This window comes from Hyla sarda, chromosome 1 (genome assembly GCF_029499605.1).
Source record: "Hyla sarda isolate aHylSar1 chromosome 1, aHylSar1.hap1, whole genome shotgun sequence".
Classification (NCBI taxonomy): domain Eukaryota; kingdom Metazoa; phylum Chordata; class Amphibia; order Anura; family Hylidae; genus Hyla; species Hyla sarda.
Genome location: NC_079189.1, coordinates 295,471,436 through 295,491,258, shown reverse-complemented (window position 1 = coordinate 295,491,258; position 19,823 = coordinate 295,471,436). Strand labels below are relative to the sequence as shown.

The 19,823-nt window shown below is 43.3% G+C and overlaps 1 long non-coding RNA gene and 1 pseudogene across 1 annotated transcript; one reads left to right on the top strand and one right to left on the bottom strand.

Annotated features, from left to right (window-relative positions):
• Positions 1 to 1,026: 1,026 nt before the first annotated feature.
• Positions 1,027 to 1,660, bottom strand: LOC130267944 (uncharacterized). Its single transcript, XR_008843348.1, has 2 exons — positions 1,479 to 1,660; positions 1,027 to 1,377 (listed from the first exon to the last, which is right to left on the bottom strand). It is a non-coding gene; the product is annotated as an uncharacterized LOC130267944 (long non-coding RNA).
• Positions 1,661 to 9,423: 7,763 nt separating this feature from the next.
• Positions 9,424 to 9,498, top strand: LOC130343852 (U2 spliceosomal RNA; annotated as a pseudogene).
• Positions 9,499 to 19,823: the final 10,325 nt, after the last annotated feature.

The window sequence follows — 19,823 nt, the reverse complement described above, 5'->3', positions numbered from 1 at the left end:
TGGCACAGGAACCCTGCCTGTTTGGCAGCTCGGGCCATGGCCGCCAAAGCTGGTGCAAGGATTTTTGTCACCCTAGGCAATACCTCATTTTGCCGCCCCTTTGTCTCTGGCCCTTGGCCCTCACCCTTATTTGCACCGCCCCACTCTTTTTAATGACTGTTAGACTATGTTCACACGTTAGGTTTTCCATGCAGAATTGCACAGGAATATACCGTATGGAAATTCCGCTGCAGCAGAGTCCCATTAATTTCAATGGGGTTCTGGCGCACTGTGCACACAGCAGAATTTCTGCACAGGAAATATCTGGCGCCGAAATTCAAATTCGGTCATCCGCAGAAAGAATAGATGTCTGTTCTTTCTGTGTATTCTGCTCAGAAATACATTGCTGCCTATGATAAAGCGAATTTCTGAACAATCTTAGCGCCAGCATGTTCTGACACCGCTCCACTATCTTCAGAATATCCGCACATAAGTTTTCTGTGTGGACATTCGAGCTTTACAATCAAAATTGAGTAGGTGGACCCTGTAAAAGTATGTCCTGATGTGATTGGATGTATATGTACACCCTGTACATGATGCAAACAATGGATCGGTGCTTGCATCATGTATGGCAGGTCCTGGCAGCCAGAGACCTGCCAATAGTGGCAATCATCAACGATCGCTCTAATGTTTGTCATTAACCCCTCAGATGCCTTGATCAAAGCAGGTTATGGCAATGCGGGCATTATATTCAAGGATGGATTCCCCTGTGGCGATCTGGTGATCATTCAAAATGGTGGATGGAGGTCCTCTCACCTGCCTCCTCCACTCTCCTAGGGTCCCGTTCATCAGAAAAAGGCTCATGCATGGAAATTGCTGGGTGTCCTATGGTTGCCACCCAGCATCAGTTGCCTCTCTCCGCACCGCATTATGCAGATCGTGCAGGAGAGCAGCTTTGAACACTTAAAAAAAAAACTCATGTCATCCACGTTTTGCTAACACTATTTTTCACACACAAATAAAATAAATGAGTCAAACAAGTTAAAGAATGGTTTAAAAAGGGGAACTTTATTTATTATATATTAAAATGTTTGTGTAGGGATTTTATGTAACCTCCATCACTCACAAAGAGCGTACAGTAACTAATACTCAGGACAGGAAAAACCTCCAGAGGGGAGGAAACCTGTAGGGAATCCATGGCTACTGTATTGCCCTTCCTCTGGGCATACTAAAGGAGGTTACCTCTAGAATTTGGGCCAATGTGTCTGTGTATGTGCGTGATTCGAGGGGCTGTGCCTTCATCCAAATTCTTCTGGAATAGGTCTGGAAATCCACGTCTTCATCCAACGTCTTGCTGTAGGTCCAGAAATGCTACTCCACATCCTGGAAATAATGCATCTAAGATAGGAAAACAAAAGATAGATTATTTACATGTTTATTATAGAAAAGCACATTGAACTGCACTAAAGACCTTTTGGTCACAACAATGTGACACTTACCAGTCACAGTAGTGTATATGACTTTGCATTCTCGGCCCCTACAGTGTCCAGCATCAGCCCCTCACTGATGAAGAATGAGCAGGAGCAGTGTTATATCTGCTCAGTGCTGCTCTCTGGTGGACAATGGCTATGACATCACATGTGTGACACGCTGTTACCTCCTGAGAGTTCTATTTCATTAGTGCTGCTCTCTGATTGGCTGAAAAACAAAAAAGCTTTCTTATATATTCTGTATGACTGTTATTAACCCCTTAAGGACTCAGCCCATTTTGGCCTTAAGGACTCAGACAATTTAATTTTTACGTTTTCATTTTTTCCTCCTCGCCTTCTAAAAATCATAACTCTTTTATATTTTCATCCACAGACTAGTATGAGGGCTTGTTTTTTGCGCGACCAGTTGTCCTTTGTAATGACATCACTCATTATATCATGAAATGTATGGCGCAACCAAAAAACACTATTTTTGTGGGGAAATTAAAACGAAAAACGCAATTTTGCTAATTTTGGAAGGTTTTGTTTTCACGCCGTACAATTTATGGTAAAAATGACATGTGTTCTTTATTCTGAGGGTCAATACGATTAAAATGATACCCATTATTATATACTTTTATATTATTGTTGCGCTTAAAAAAAATCACAAACTTTTTAACCAAATTAGTACGTTTATAATCCCTTTATTTTGATGACCTCTAACTTTTTTATTTTTCCGTATAAGCGGCGGTATGGGGGCTCATTTTTTGCGCCATGATCTGTACTTTTTTTTGATACCACATTTGCATATAAAAAACTTTTAATATATTTTTTAGAATTTTTTTTAATAAAATGTATTAAAAAAGTAGGAATTTTGGACTTTTTTTTATTTTTTTTCGTTCACGCCGTTCACCGTACAGGATCATTAACATTTTATTTTAATAGTTCGGATATTTACGCACGCGGCGATACCAAATATGTCTATAAAAAATGTTTTTTACGCTTTTTGGGGGTAAAATAGGAAAAAACGGACGTTTTACTTTTTTATTGGGGGAGGGGATTTTTCACTTTTTTTTTACTTTTACTTTTACATTTTTTTTTACACTTGAATAGTCCCCATAGGGGACTATTCATAGCAATACCATGATTGCTAATACTGATCTGTTCTATGTATAGGACATAGAACAGATCAGTATTATCGGTCATCTTCTGCTCTGGTCTGCTCGATCACAGACCAGAGCAGGAGACGCCGGGAGCCGCACGGAGGAAGGTGAGGGGACCTCCGTGCGGCGTTATGAATGATCGGATCCCCGCAGCAGCGCTGCGGGCGATCCGATCGTTCATTTAAATCGCGAACTGCCGCAGATGCCGGGATCTGTATTGATCCCGGCACCTGAGGGGTTAATGGCGGACGCCCGCGAGATCACGGGCGTCGGCCATTGCCGGCGGGTCCTTGGCTGCGATCAGCAGCCGGGATCAGCCGCGCATGACACGGGCATCGCTCCGATGCCCGCGGTTATGCTTAGGACGTAAATGTACGTCCTGGTGCGTTAAGTACCACCTCACCAGGACGTACATTTACGTCCTGCGTCCTTAAGGGGTTAAAGGGATTTTGGGCAATTTTTGGGCGAGTTTATCAAAACCTGTGAAGAGGGAAGTGGACCAGTTGCCCATAGCAGCCAATCAGATCGCTTCTTTAATTTTTAAAGAGGTCTCTGAAAATTGAAAGAAGCGATCTGATTGGTTGCTATGGGCAACTGGTCAACTTTACCTCTGCACATAGTTACATAGTTAGTACGGTCGAAAAAAGACATATGTCCATCAAGTTCAACCAGGGAAATGAGGGGTAGGGGTGTGGCGCGATATTGGGAAAGGGATGGGATTTTATATTTCTTCATAAGCATTAATGTTATTTTGTTCCAGGAATGTATATAATCCTGTTTTAAAGCTGTTAATTTTTCCTGCTGTGACCAGTTCCTGAGGTAGACTGTTCCATAAGTTCACAGTTCTCATGGTAAAGAAGGCGTGTCGCCCCTTGAGACTAAATTTTTTCTTCTCCAGACGGAGGAGTGCCCCCTCTTCCTTTGGGGTGGTTTAACCTGGAACAGTTTTTCTCCATATTTTTTGTAAGGGCCATTAATATACTTATATACGTTTATCATATCCCCCCTTAAACGTCTCTTCTCAAGACTAAACAATTGTAACTCCTTTAATCGCTCCTCATAGCTAAGATGTTCCATGCCCCATATTAGTTTAGTCGCGCGTCTCTGCACCCTTTCCAGCTCCACAGTGTCCCTTTTATGTACAGGCGACCAAAACTGAACAGCATATTCCAGGTGAGGCCATACCAATGCTTTATAAAGGGGGAGTATTATGTCCCTGTCCCTTGAGTCCATGCCTCTTTTGATACATGACAATATCCTGCCGGCTTTGGAAGCAGCAGCCTGACATTGCATGCTATTCTGTAGTCTGTGATCTACAAGTACACCCAGATCCTTCTCTACCAGTGACTCTGACAGTTTAATCCCCCCTAAGACATACGATGCATGCAGGTTATTAGTACCCAGATGCATAACTTTACATTTATCCACATTGAACCTCATTTGCCAAGTGGATGCCCAGACACTTAGTCTATCCAAGTCATCTTATAACTTATGCACATCCTCTATATACTGTACCGTGCTACAAAGCTTGGTGTCATCTGCAAAGATAGAAACAGAGCTGTTAATACCATCCTCTATATCATTGATAAATAAATTAAATAACAGCGGTCCCAGTACTGAACCTTGGGGTACACCACTAATAACCGGGGACCAATCAGAGTACGAATCATTGACCACCACTCTCTGGGTACGATCCATGAGCCAGTGTTCAATCCAGTTACAAACTAAAGTTTCCAAGCCCAAAGACCTTAACTTACCTGTCAGACGACTATGAGGGACAGTATCAAATGCTTTAGCAAAATCCAGAAACACTATATCCACAGCCATTCCTCTGTTAAGGCTTCTACTCACCTCTTCATAAAAGCAAATTAGATTGGTTTGACAACTTCTATCCTTAGTAAACCCATGCTGGCTATCACTTATAATACTATTATCCCCTATGTATTCCTGTATGTAATCCCTTATAAGTCCTTCTAACAATTTACCCACAATGCACGTTAGACTTACCGGTCTATAGTTTCCTGGGGAAGACCTAGAGCCCTTTTTGAAGATTGGCACCACATTCGCCTTGCGCCAGTCCCTTGGCACAATACCAGACACCAGAGAATCTCTAAATATCATGAACAAGGGTACAGATATTACTGAACTTACCTCTCTAAGAACTCTTGGGTGCAATCCATCTGGCCCTGGAGATTTGCTTACATTTACTTTACTTAACTTACCTTGTACCATCTCTACATTAAGCCAGTTCAATACATTATATGATGTGTTACCAGCATTGACCTGGCCAAAGTCAGCTCCTTCTATCATAGTATATACAGAACTAAAGAACCCATTCAGTAGCTCCGCCTTCTCTTGATCGCCCGTGACAACCTCCCCATTATCATTATTAAGGGGTCCTACATGCTCTGTCCTTGGTTTTTTTGCATTTTTATATCTAAAAAAAAATATTTAGGATTAGTTTTGCTTTCTTTGGCCACCTGTCTCTCATTTTGAATTTTTGCAGTTTTTATTAAATTTTTACAGATTTTATTAAGCTCTTTGTACTGTGTGAATGTTGTAGCTGACCCATCAGATTTGAATTTTTTGAAGGCTATTTTTGTTGTTGTTTATTGCTCTTTTAACATCATTTGTCAGCCATGTAGGATTTAGTTTTAATCGTTTATATTTGTACCCCTTTGGTATATATTTAGCTGTATAGTTATTTAGAGTTGATTTAAAGATGTCCCATTTACCTTCTGTATCAGTATTTGACAACACCTCCCCCCAGTCTATGTCCTGTAGTGCAGATCTCAGCCCAGGGAAGTTTGCCTTTTTAAAGTTATATGTTTTTGCCTTCCCCGCCTGTCTTTGTTTTCTACATTTAAAGTCAAAAGTAACTATATTGTGGTACTATATTGTTTTCATACATCTCCCCTAATGTGCATAATAATAATAATAATTATTATTATTTCCCCCCTGGCTTTTCTCATTATGACTCATGTGATTCTTTTATCATGTGACTCAAGGATTTCTATTAAAAACATTGGGAAGAAAAACACCAAAACTTCATAGAAATAAAAAAAAAAAAAAACATGCTTTCGGCATCCCACAGATTTGATAGCCTAAAAAGACCATAACAGGATGAAGAAAACACCATTAGTGTCTGGCATTTCATATTACCCTATTGATTCCAACATAACATGTGCCCGCAGCGAGCATGGTGTTTTTTTCTGTCAAACACGCCAAGTGTAATCCCAGCCGAAATGAATGTTTTCACAATAAGTTGGGACAGGCAGCAGGCTGTGCTATATATTTGCATAGTTGCGGCGTACAGCGCGTGCCACATTTATGCGGCTGCGTTCTGATGGCATATATGGCTCTTGGCCTTTTGGCTAAGATCAAGCGTAGTATCTGTTCTTATCGGTGGTTTAGTCTTTGCCATTGATGTAGGATGGATGCTGCATGGAGGGGGCAGGTGCCTCGGGGCATTCCGGGGCTGGTTCTGAGGAATCAGCTCGACGGCTGCTCTGATGTGACCTGTTCGCTCCAGGTCTCACCGTGAGGCTGAGGAGGTTGAAGGCCGAGGTACTTCTGTGCCTTGGGGAGTGGTGACCCTGAGGTGCCAAAACTCACTGGGTGTAATAGCTTACTGAGAGGAAGCACTGCACCACGTACTCTTCACATTTGGCAATCATCCTGGCCTTCTGGCTAGGATCGGGGACATTTTTATAGATTGGGCTGTACGTCACGGCGCACATTCACTTAACCCCTTAACGACCACGGATGTAAATGTACATCCTGGTTTGGCAGGACATACATTTACATCCTGTGTATGACCGCGAGCATCGGAGCGGTACTCGCGTCATACACGGCAGGTTCCGGCTGCTATCAGCAGCCGGGCACCCGCCGGTAATGGCCGACATCCGCGATCGCGCAGATATCCGCCTTTAACTCCTCAGATGCCGTGATCTGTAAATTAACCCCTCAGATGCCGTGATCTGCGGCATAATAAAATAGATGATCTGATCGCCCGCAGCGCTGCCGTGGCGATCCGATCATCTGTAATGGCGGCCGGAGGTCCCCTGACCTTGCTCCGGCCGACTCCTGGCCTCTCCTGCTCTGGTCTGAGATCGAACAGACCAGAGCAGGAGATAGCCATCCTATACATAGCACTGAACAGTATTAGCAATCAAAGGATTGTTATAGATAGTCCCCTGTGGGGACATAAAAAGTGTGAAAAAAAAGTTGAAAAATTTAAAAATAAATGTAAAAAAAAAGTGAAAAATCCCCTCCCCAATGAAAATATAAATTGTCCGTTTTTCCCATTTCACCCCCAAAAAGCGTAAATTTTTTTTTATAAACATATTTTGTATCGCCGCGTGCGTAAATGTCCAAACTATCAAAATATAATGTTAATGATCCCGTACGGTGAATGACGTAAATGTAAAAAAAAAAAAGAAAAAAAAAAAAGGCCAAAAATGCTGCTTTTTTGTCACGTTATATTAAAAAATTTATAAAAAATTATATAAAAGTTTTATATATACAAATGTGGTATTGATAAAAAGTTCAGATGATGGCGCAAAAAATGAGAAAGTTATAGGTGGTCGCAATAGGGCGATTTTAGATTACTGATTTTGTACAAAAAGTTTTCGATTTTTTTTTAAAGTGGTACAAAAATATAAAAGTATGTAGCCATGGGTATCATTTTAATCATATTGACCCACAGAATAAAGAACACATGTAATTACCGTAAATTGTACAGTGTGAAAACGAAACCCTCCAAAATGTGCAAAATTGTGGTTTTCATTAAAATTTCCTCCCTAAAATAATATTTTTTTGGGTTCGCCGTACATTTTACGGTAAAATCTGAGATTTCATTACAAAGTACAATTGGTCACACAAAAAACAAGCCCTTATATGGGTCTGTAGATGGAAATATGAAAGAGTTACGGATTGTAGAATGCGAGGAGGAAAAAACGAAAATGCAAAAATAAAATTGGCCTGGTCCTTAAGGTGAAAATGGGCTTGGCCCTTAACCCCTTAAGGACCGGAGGTTTTTCCGTTTTTGCATTTTCGTTTTTTGCTCCTTGCCTTTAAAAAATCATAACTCTTTCAAATTTACACCTAAAAATCCATATGATGGCTTATTTTTTGCGCCACCAATTCTACTTTGTAATGACGTCAGTCATTTTGCCCAAAAATCTATGGTGAAGCGGGAAAAAAAATCATTGTGCGACAAAATTGAAAAAAAAAACGCTGTTTTGTAAATTTTGGGGGCTTCCGTTTCTACGTAGTACGTTTTTCGGTAAAAATGACACCTGATATGTATTCTGTAGGTCCATACGATTAAAATGATACCCTACTTATATAGGTTTGATTTTGTCGGACTTCTGGAAAAAATCATAACTACATGCAGGAAAATTAATACGTTTAAAATTGTCATCTTCTGACCCCTATAACTTTTTTATTTTTCCGTGTATGGGGCAGTATGAGGGCTAATTTTTTTGCGCCGTGATCTGAAGTTTTTAACTGTACCATTTTTGCATTGATAGGACTTATTGATCACTTTTTATTCATTTTTAAATGATATAAAAAGTGACCAAAAATGCACTATTTTGGACTTTGGAATTTTTTTGCGCGCACGCCATTGACCGAGCGGTTTAATTAATTATATATTTTTATAATTCGGACATTTACGCACGCGGTGATACCACATATGTTTATTTTTATTTTTATTTACACTGTGTTTTTTTTTTTATTGGAAAAGGGGGGTGATTCAAACTTTTAATAGGGGAGGAGTTAAATGATATTTATTCACTTTTTTTTTTCACTTTTTTTTTGCAGTGTTATAGGTCCCATAGGGACCTATAACACTGCACACACTGATCTTCTATGTTGATCACTGGTTTCTCATAAGAAACCAGTGATCAACGATTCTGCCGCATGACTGCTCATGCCTGGATCTCAGGCACTGAGCAGTCATTCGGCGATCGGACAGCGAGGAGGCAGGAAGGGGCCCTCCCGCTGTCCTGTCAGCTGTTCGGGATGCCGCGATTAGCCGCGGCTATCCCGAACAGCCCGACTGAGCTAGCCGGGAACTTTAACTTTCACTTTTAGCCGCGCGGCTCAGCTCTGAGCGCGCAGCTAAAGGGTTGATAGCGCGCGGCGCCGCGATCGGCGCTGCGCGCTATTAGAGGCGGGTCCCGGCTTCACTATGACGCCGGGCCCGCCATGATATGACGCGGGGTTACTGTGTAACCCCGCGTTATATCAGAAGAGCAGGACCAAGGACGTACCGGTACGTCCTTGGTCCTTAAGGGGTTAAGGGGTTAAAGGGGTACTCCGGTGAAAACCTTTTTTCTTTTAAATCAACTGGTGGCAGAAAGTTAAACATATTTGTAAATTACTTCTATTAAAAAATCTTAATCATTCCAGTACTTATTAGCTGCTGAATGCTACAGAGGAAATTCCTTTCTTTTTGGAACACTGATGACAATACAAGCACAGTGCTCTCTGCTGACATCTCTGTCCTTTTTAGCAACCATGCATAGCAGATCTATGCTAAGGGCAGCATGGTGGCTCAGTGGTTAGCACTGGGTTCAAATCCCACTATGCACAACAATAAATAAAGTGTTATTATTATAACGTCAGCAGAGAGAACTGTGCTCGTGATGTCATCAGAGAGCATTCCAAAAAGAAAAGGATTTCCTCTGTATTATTCAGCAGCTAATAAGTACAGGAAGGATTAAGATTTTTTAATAAAAGTAATTTACAAATATAGAAGTCATTTAAAAAAAAGGGTTTTCACCGGAGTACCCCTTTAAAGGGGTTCTCAGCCTTTTGGCTAAGATCAAGTGTAGTATCTGTTCTTATCAGTTTTCATGCTGGTGGCAGGCGACGCCAGTGTGGAGCTGGTGGGGATGGGTGCTGCATGGTAGGGAGCAGGTGTACCGGGGCGTTCCAGGGCTGGTTCTGAGGAATCAGCCCGACGGCTGCCCCGATGTGACTTGCTTCCTCCGGGTCTCGCCATGAGGCTGAGAGGGTCTAGAGCCGAGGTACTTTTGTGCATCAGGGAGTGGTGACCCCGAGGTGCCGAAACTCACTGGGTGTACTGGCTCACTGAGTGGAAGCATGGGCACCATAATCTCTTCCCCTTGTGGCACTCACCTCTTGATTCCCGGCCTTCTGGCTTGGATCAGAGAAATTTTTATAGATCCGGCTGGATGTCCGGGCAGTATATCTGCACACATTCACTTATTTCTTTTTGTCTCACTGTGTCACTTTTTGCGTGTTGTGTGTCCACAGGATTTGTCAGAAGCCCTTTTGGGTGTCCCTCCTGGCGGTCTAGGGGAGGTGTGTATGGCCCTTAGGTTCCGCACCTCCCTGCAAACACCCCGGGTACTCCTGCCTTGGCAGGGTACCTACCGTTATCGGCTCTGCGGGCAGATACCTTGGCTAATGCCAAGGGGGATGCCGGGAGCATTTGTTGTCCCTTAGTAGCTTAGGCGAAAAGGGACATCGAACCTGGAACCTCGCAGGTACCTTTTGGTCCGGAGGCGAAGGGTAAGGTTTGTTGGGGGGCCTCTCTCCTATCAGAGAAGGGCTTGCGATAGACCGCATCCTCTGTGCACATTTTTTTTAGTGTAACACGTTTGCACTTTTTCTTGCACTTTGGGTGATTCGAGAGCATGTTCCTTGGCTCCTAGATAAAAAAAAAAAAAGAAAAAAAAAGATCGTGGTTATTCTTTACAGACATATGTGGGTCAATTAGTACTTAGGAAAGTGTTTGAACTGGGGGTCAAGTGGATTCCATATATGGGCAACTAGGTCAATTGGAACAGGAAGGATTGTATAAAGTGTAATGTAGTAGGAATGAATGGAGGGGTTGTAAATTACACAGTTCACCAGTAGATGGCAGCAAAACATTACAATTTAGCAGGAGATGGTATAATGCATAGAAATAAGTCAGACACCCAGTTTTTTGGGATAGCTAGGTGTTTGTGTGGATAATGGTGTTATCAGAACTATAAAAATTGTAAACAAAAATAAAGAAAAAAAATAAAGTAATATAAATAAAACTAAGGGGAAAAAAAACGTAGTAGTGGCATCAAAATAAAATAAATAAATAAAATAATAACAGCATAGTTTCTTACCAGCTTGCATGAGGTAGTTTAATAGGATAGATAAGAAAAAACTATTTTTTATTGGAGGAATTCTCCGTATAATTTTGGGAATCTGGGTACATGATCAATGGGGCAAATCGTAAAGGGGTCTTCTTCATCATCCGGGTGCTGTTCGGTACAATGTCTTGAGATACTGTGACGTAAAAATTTCTTTTTACTGTTGTTCCTATGTTTATTAAGGCTACAGTGGAGTTCCTGTGTTGTCCTTCCCACATATTGCTTCTTGCATTTGCAGGTGATCAGACATATGATGAAGCTGGATTTGCAGTTAACACCTTAAGGACCATGGACGTGTATACACGTCCAGGCTGAATGCACATTCCGCCATTAGGACGTGTATACTCGTCCATGGCTCTCGTGGGTGCTGCCCAGTGCACCCACGAGATCGCAGCAGGGACTCGGCTGTAACACACAGCCGGGACCCTGCCGCAATGCCGGGACTGAAGTAAACTTCAGTCCCGGCATTTTAACCCTTACAGCTGCGGTCGGAAGTGACCGCGGGCTGTAAGTGTTATGACAGAGGGAGCTCCCTCTGTCACCCTTGCAGCACCCCGCAGCGCGATCGCGGGGTGCTGTGTGTAATCACCGGCGGGCGGGGACCTGCGTTACTGTCGGTGAAAGGTTCTCTGTCTACTCAGTACCCCTGGTACTAGGTCCAATTTGGCTTAAGGCTTGTACTGGCCAGGAGAGCGTCTTGTCAGGTGTGGAAAAAATACATGCACACAAGGTACCCTCTAAGTACGCTCTGTTTTACTATTTGCCAACCAGTGGCGTTGCTAGGGTTGGTGTCACCCGGTGCGGTAGAAAATGGTGTCACCCCCATACCTACCCCCTCCCCCCAGTAAGTTTTTAGCCTGTTGTGACAGACACCACTGTTGTAGCGCATTGTGAGAAATTCCAGTATAATAATCAGATATACCAGTTGCCACAGAATAGGAAAGTGTTAAAAAAGTTTTCACCATTGAAATATACAGCTCCCAGAATTACTTAAAGGGGTACTCCACTGGAAAACATTTACTTTTATATCAACTGGTGCCAGAAAGTTAAACAGATTTTTAAATTACTTCTATTTAAAATCTTAATACTTACAGTACTTATAAGCTGGTGCATGCTCCACAGGAAGTTGTGTAGTTCTTTCCAGTCTGACCACAGTGCTATTTGCTGACACCTCTGTCCATGTCAGGAACTGTCCAGAGCAGGATAGGTTTGCTATGGGGATTTGCTCCTACTATGTACAGTTCTTGACATGGACAGAGGTGTCAGCACAGAGCACTGTGGTCAGACAGAAAATAAATTAAAAAAGAAAATAACTTCCTGTGAATCGCTTATACAGCAGCTAATAAGTACTGGAAGGATTAAGATTTTTAAATAGAAGTAATTTACAAATCTGTTTAACTTTGTAGCACCAGCTGATTAAATTTTTTTTTTTCCAGTAGAGTACCCCTTTGAGCAGTGGTGAGGTTATGCTGGGAGTTGTAGTTTCACTGACCTAACTGTAGAACTGACAAGTGACTACAGCTCTGATAAGACATAGAGAGGAGAATACACAATGATATCAGTGACTACAGGTGACGTCTTCTCTATAGTGAGGAGAATGTACAATGATATCAGTGACTACAGGTGACGTCTTCTCTATAGTGAGGAGACTACACAATGATATCAGTGACTACAGGTGACGTCTTCTCTATAGTGAGGAGAATACACAATGGTATCAGTGATTACAGGTGACGTCTTCTCTATAGTCTTCCCTTATCTAATTCAGATGGTACATACCGCCTGGTCCAGCTAAAACTTCTCTCTGCAGAATGTGACGCCCAGACGTCTCCTCACTATGTCAGCGCATTCTCATCCTCTATATGAAAACAATAATTATTATAAACCTGACAGACACTGTATCCTCTAAATATAATACTATTATACACTATACTCTGATTATAAACCTTCCATACACCATACCCACTGAATATAATACCACACACTGTACATTCTGAATATAATACCAACACATACTGTACACTCTGAATACAAATCTGCCACATACTGTACCCCTGAATATACCGCCACACACTGTACCCACTGAATATAATACTACCACACACTGTACATTCTGAATATAATACCAACACATACTGTACATTCTGAATATAAATCTGCCACATACTGTACCCCTGAATATAATACCGCCACACACTGTACCCACTGAATATAATACTACCACACATTGTACATTCTGAATATAATACCAACACATACTGTACACTCTGAATATAAATCTGCCACATACTGTACCCCTGAATATAATACCGCCACACACTGTACCCACTGAATATAATACTACCACACATTGTACATTCTGAATATAATACCAACACATACTGTACCCTCTGAATATAAATCTGCCACATACTGTACCCCTGAATATAATACCGCCACACACTGTACCCACTGAATATAATACTACAACACATTGTACATTCTGAATATAATACCAACACATACTGTACCCTCTGAATATAAATCTGCCACATACTGTACCCCTGAATATAATATCGCCACACACTATACCCTCTGAATATAATACTACCACAAACTGCGCCCTCTGAATATAACGTTGCCATACACTGCCCCCTCTGAATATAATACCACAACCAAAGTAACACCCCTCAACATCCGTTAGCTGATGCTATTACCATGGGAGGGGGGTATTGGTGGTGTTGCTAGTGGATGATGGGGGTGCTACTACTGGGGGGGGGTGTTGCTGGAGGATGATGAGGGTGCTACTGGCCATCCCCCCTGGCAGTATCACCCCCATCATCCATCGGCAGGATCATCCTCCTGGCAGGAGCACCTCCATCATCCACCATCAGGATATGTTGATGGAGGTGCTGCTGGGGGGGGGTGTTGCTGGTGGATGATGAGGGTGCTACTGCCAGGGGGGGGAGCATTAGGTAGGCAGCAGTGCCCCCACATTAGGTAGGTCACAGTTTCCCCACATTAGGTAGCATCTATTCCCCACATTAGGCAGCATAGATTCCCCACATTTGGTACCAGTTCCCCCACATTTGGTAGGTACCAGTTACCCCACATTAGGTAGCAATTTCTCCACATTAGGTAGCACAGATTCCCCACATAAGGTAGCATAGACTTCCCACATTTGGTAGCACAGATTCCCCACATTAGGTAGCATAGACTCCCCACATTTGGTAGTAGTTTCCCCACATTAGGCCGCAGGTTCCCTTGCAGGTTCCCCACAATGGGTCAAAGTCTCCCCACAATAGATCACTGGTTATACCCCCCCCCCCCCCCCCACACACACACAAAAAAAAAAAAAAAACACATACAACACAGAGAGACAAACACACACACACACACACACAGTCAGAGAGACACACTCACAGTCACACACACACATAGAGTCACACAAACACACACACACAGAGTCACACAAACACACACACAGAGTCACACACACACACTCAGAGAGTCACACAAACACACACAGTCACATACACACAGTCACACACAAGCATAGATAGAGACAGAGAGACAGACACACACACTCACCCATCCAGCGCAGTGCTCCTTCTCACCGGGCGCCGTGCGAGTGACGTAACTCACGTCCTCCTGCGCGGCCATGCGGTGTGACGTCAGGCCGGCGCAGACGTGGGAGCGGAGGACAGGCACAGTGCTGGTGAAGGTGAGGGGTGTGATGACGGTCGGGCGCACAGTGAAGTTGAAAAAGGGGGTTTGCTGACGGACGGACGCACCGCACACACAGCGCAGGGGGGGTGCTGACGGATGGGAGGCCGGTCTGACACAGATTTGGGGGGGGGGGGGTGCTGCGGAGCGTCTTGGTGTCACCCCATTAGGTTGGTGTCACCCGGTGCGGGCCGCACCCCCCGCACCCGGGTCGCGACGCCACTGTTGCCAACGTTCATATATATATATACCATGTTGCTTAATAGTTACAAGTCAGCAGAGCACAAATACAGGATGTACGTGCACAACAGTTAGGAATCAGCAGTTGAGAAAACGAGAAGTACGGTACGAGCCTTGCGGTTACAAAAGGCAGAATTAAGATATATCATACAGTATTACAGAATTAAGATATATCATACAGTATTACAGAATTAAGATATATCATACAAGATTACAGATCTGTATTATTTTATCAAGACTCCTGTATCCTTCAGTCGGGACAGAAGAAAACTTCGGTCCCGGCAGTTTAACCCTTACAGCCACGGTCGGAAGCGACCGCGAGCTGTAAGGAGTTTGGACAGAGGGAGGGGGCTCCCTCTGTCTCTCTCCTGTAGCACCCCGCAACTATGCTTACCTGGGCAGCGGGGGGTCTTTACTAGGACCCCCAGGTCTGCCCCGGTTATTGCCTGACAGGACGTGCCTGAGGCACGTCCTGATATGCTGCCTGCCAGTGTAAAACTGGCAGACAGCATATAACTGCAATGCTTTGGAATACTAAGTATTCCAAAGCATTAAAAAAAGTGTCAAGAAAAAATAAAATAAATAAAAGTGTAAAAAAGAAAGTGTAAAGACAATAAATGTAAAAAAAAAGTGTAAAAATTTTTTAAAAAGTGTAAAAAAAAAAAATAATAAAAATACATTTATTAACCCGTTCAGGACCCATGACGTAACCGTACGTCCCGACACCCTGGGTCTTAAGGACCCATGACGTACAGTTACGTCATGGGCAGTTCCGGTCCCCTCCGTGCGCCGGGCGGGGATCGGAGCGGGATGGCTGCTGAAATCATTCAGCAGGCATCCCGTGCAAATGCCCAGGGGGGTCATTAGACCCCCCCCATGTCGGCGATCGTGACAAATCGCAAGTGAATTCACACTTTCGATTTGCGCGATTCCGGGTCATTACCGGTCTATAGTGACCCGGTGACCCGGATTGTAAGGGGGATCGCGGGTGTCTAAGACACCCACGATCCCCCTGTAGCAATAGGAGAGAGGTGGCAGGGGTGCCACCCCTCCTATCCCTGCTATTGGTGGTCTAGACGCGACCACCAATAGCAGATCGGGGGCGGGGGGGTTTACTTTAGTTTTCCCCGTCCTGCCCTCCCACAATAGGCGGGGCAGGACGGGGAAACGACGGGGACCGGCGCCGAAGATCCACTTACCGATCCGGGCGGGCGACGGAGATCGGCGGGCGGCGATGAAGTGCGGCTGGATCCGACGGAAGCCGGTGAGTTGCCTAGCAACATCTGGAGGGTACAGTTTGAGACCATTATACAGTGGTCTCTAACTGTAGCCCTCCAGATGTTGCAAAACTACAACTCCCAGCATGCCCAGACAGCTGTTTGGGCATGCTGGAATATGTAGTTTTGCAACAGCTGGAGGGCTACAGTTTGAGACCACTATACAGTAGTCCCTAAACTGTAGCCTTCCAGATCTTGCAAAACTACAACTCCTAGCATTCCCAAACAACTGTTTGCTGTCAGGGCATGCTGGGAATTGTAGTTTTGCAACAGCTGGAGGACCACAGTTTGCACATCACTTTGCAGTGTTCTCTAAAACTGTAGCCCTCCAGATGTTGCAAAACTGCAAATCCCAGCATGTCCAAACAGCAATCAGCTGTCTCGGCATGCTGGGAGTTGTAGTTGCGTACCTCCAGCTATTGCATAACTACATCTCCCAGCATGCCCGTCAGCGATCAGTACATGCTGGGAGTTGTAGTTTTGCAACAGCTGGAGGCACACTGGTTAGAAAATGCTGAGTTAGGTAACAGAACCTAACTGAAGGTTTTCCAACCAGTGTGCCTCCAGCTGTTGCAAAAGTACAACTCCCAGCATGCACGGTCTGTCAGTACATGCTGGGAGTTGTAGTTTTGAAACAGCTGGAGGTTTGCCCCCCCATGTGAACGTACAGGGTACATTCACACGGGCAGGCTTACAGTAAGTTTCCTGCTTCAAGTTTGGGCAGCGGCAAATTTTTCGCCGCAGCTCAAACTCCTAGCGGGAAACTCACCGGAACGTACCCTAAAAACACTACACTACACTACACTACCACATAATAAAGAGTAAAACACTACATATACACCCCCTTACACTGTCCCCCCCAATAAAAATGAAAAACTTATTGTATGGCAGTGTTTCCAAAACGGAGCCTCCAGCTGTTGCAAAACAACAACTCCCAGCATTTCCGGACAGCCACTGACTGTCCAGGCATGCTGGGAATTTAGCAACAGCTGGAGGCACCCTGTTTTGGAATCACTGGCGTAGAATACCCCTATGTCCACCCCTATGCGATCCCTAATTTAGTTCTCAAATGCGCATGGCGCTCTCTCACTTGGGAGCCCTGTCGTATTTCAAGGAAACAGTTTAGCGCCACATATGGGGTATCTCCGAACTCGGGAGAAATTGCACTACAAATATTGGGGGGCTTTTTCTCCTTTTACCCCTTATGAAAATGAAAAGTTGGGGCTACACCAGCTTGTTAGTGTAAAAAAAATAAAAAAAAATTTACACTAACATGCTGGTGTTGCCCTATACTTTTTATTTTCACAAGCGTTAAAAGGAAAAAAAGACCCCCAAAATTTGTAACGCAATTTCTCCTGAGTACAGAAGTACCCCATATGTGGGCGTAAAATGCTCTGTGGGCGCATAACAAGGCTCAGGAGTGAGAGAGCACTGTGTACATTTGAGGCCTAAATTAGTGATTTGCACAGGGGTGGATGATTTTACAGCGGTTCTGACATAAACGCAAAAATATAAATACCCACATGTGACCCCATTTTGGAAACTACACCCCTCACGGAATGTAATAAGTGGTACAGTGAGCATTTATGCCCCACAGGTGTCTGACAGATTTTTGGAACAGTGGTCCGTGAAAATGAAAAATTTAATTTTTCATTTGCACAGCCCACTGTTCCAAAGATCTGTCAAACGCCAGTGGGGTGTAAATACTCAATGCACCCCTTATTAAATTCTGTGAGGGGTGTAGTTTCCAAAATAGGGTCACATGTGGGGGGGGGGGGGGTCCACTGTTCTGGCACCACGTGGGGCTTTGTAAACGGACATGGCCCCTGACTTCCATTCCAAACAATTTTTTACCCAAAAGCTCAATGGCGCTCCTTCTCTTCTGAGCATTGTAGTGCGCCAGCAGAGCACTTGACGTCCACACATGGGGTATTTCCATACTCAGAAGAGATGGGGTTACAAAGTTTGGGGGGTCTTTTCTGCTATTAACCCTTGCAAAAATGTGAAATTTGGGGGGAAGCGCACATTTTAGTGAAAAATTATTATTTTTTTTTTTACATATGCAAAAGTCGTGAAACCCCTGTGGGGTATTAAGGCTCACTTTATTCCTTGTTACATTCCTCAAGGGGTCTAGTTTCCAAAATGGTATGGCATGTGTTTTTTTTTTGCTGTTCTGGCACCATAGGGGCCTCCATAAAGGCAACATACCCCCCAAAAATGATTTCAGAAAAACGTACTCTCCAAAATCCCCTTGTCGCTCCTTTGCTTCTGAGCCCTCTACTGCGCCCGCCGAACAATTTACATAGGCATATGAGGTATGTGCTTACTCGAGAGAAATTGGGCTACAAACCTAAGTATAAATTTGCTCCTTTTACCCCATGTAAAAATTCAAAAATTGGGTCTACAAGAACATGCGAGTGTAAAAAATGAAGATTGTGAATTTTCTCCTTCACTTTGCTGCTATTCCTGTGAAATACCTAAAGGGTTAAAACACTTACTGAATGTCATTTTGAATACTTTGGGGGGTGCAGTTTTTATAATGGGGTCATTTCTGTGGTATTTCTAATATGAAGACCCTTCAAATCCACTTCAAACCTGAACTGGTCCCTGAAAAATTGTGAGTTTGAAAATTGTGTGAAAAATTGGAAAATTGCTGCTGAACTTTGAAGCCCTCTGGTGTCTTCCAAAAGTAAAAACTTGTCAATTTTATGATGCAAACATAAAGAAGACATATTGTATATGTGAATCAAATTCTTTTTTATTTTCTTTTTCCATTTTCCTTAAAAGCAGAGAGCTTCAAAGTTAGAAAAATGCAAAATTTTCAAATTTTTCATCAAATTTTGGGATTTTTCACCAAGAATGGATGCAAGTTACCATAAAATTTTACCACTACGTTAAAGAAGAATATGTCACGAAAAAACAATCTCGGAATCAGAATGATAACTAGTGTTGCTCGCGAATATTCACAATTCGAATATTATTCGCGAATATCGCATATTCGCGAATTCGCGAATTTCTCGAATATAGTGCTATATATTCGTAGTTACGAATATTTTTTTTTTTTTTTTTTTTTCTTCACAGTACACATCACAGTGATCACCTGTGCTTCCAGCTTGTGTGGTGTAAAGAAGGCTGTAATACTACTGTGTGAGACTGGCGTGCGAAAATTCGCATATGCTAATTGTCGCATATGCTACTTTTCGCATATGCGAATTTTCACATATGTTAATTTTCGCATACGTGAAGTTTCGCATATGCGAAAATAAAACGAGAATATTCGAATATTCGCGAATATATGACGAATATTCGTCCATATATTCGCGAATATTCGCGAATTCGAATATGGCCTATGCCGCTCAACACTAATGATAACTAAAAGCATTCCAGAGTTATTAATGTTTAAAGTGACAGTGGTCTGATGTTCAAAAAATGGCCGGGTCCTACAGTGAAAATTGGCTGGGTCCTTAAAGGGTTAAATACATATAATCAAAAACAAAAATGCATAATGTGTAGGATCACACGGCGCACACCCGCCAGCAGTCACGATAATGAGCTCCCTGCTGAGGCTAGGTAGCTTTGTGTGTCCACTCATAGCGGCGGATTTCCCGCCGGCAGTCAGGAGCGGACACACTGAGCTACCCAGCCGCAGTACCCCTTTAAAGGTGAGTGGAGGCTGGAGCCAAGTTGGACTGGGTATCACAGACAGAGATCCCAAGTTGGCACAAAAAGGAGGAGTTCAGTGTTTTAAGGCACTTGGGGGGAGATTCATCAAAACCTATCCAGAAGAAAAGTTGCTGAGTTGCCCATAGCAACCAATCAGATCATTTCTTT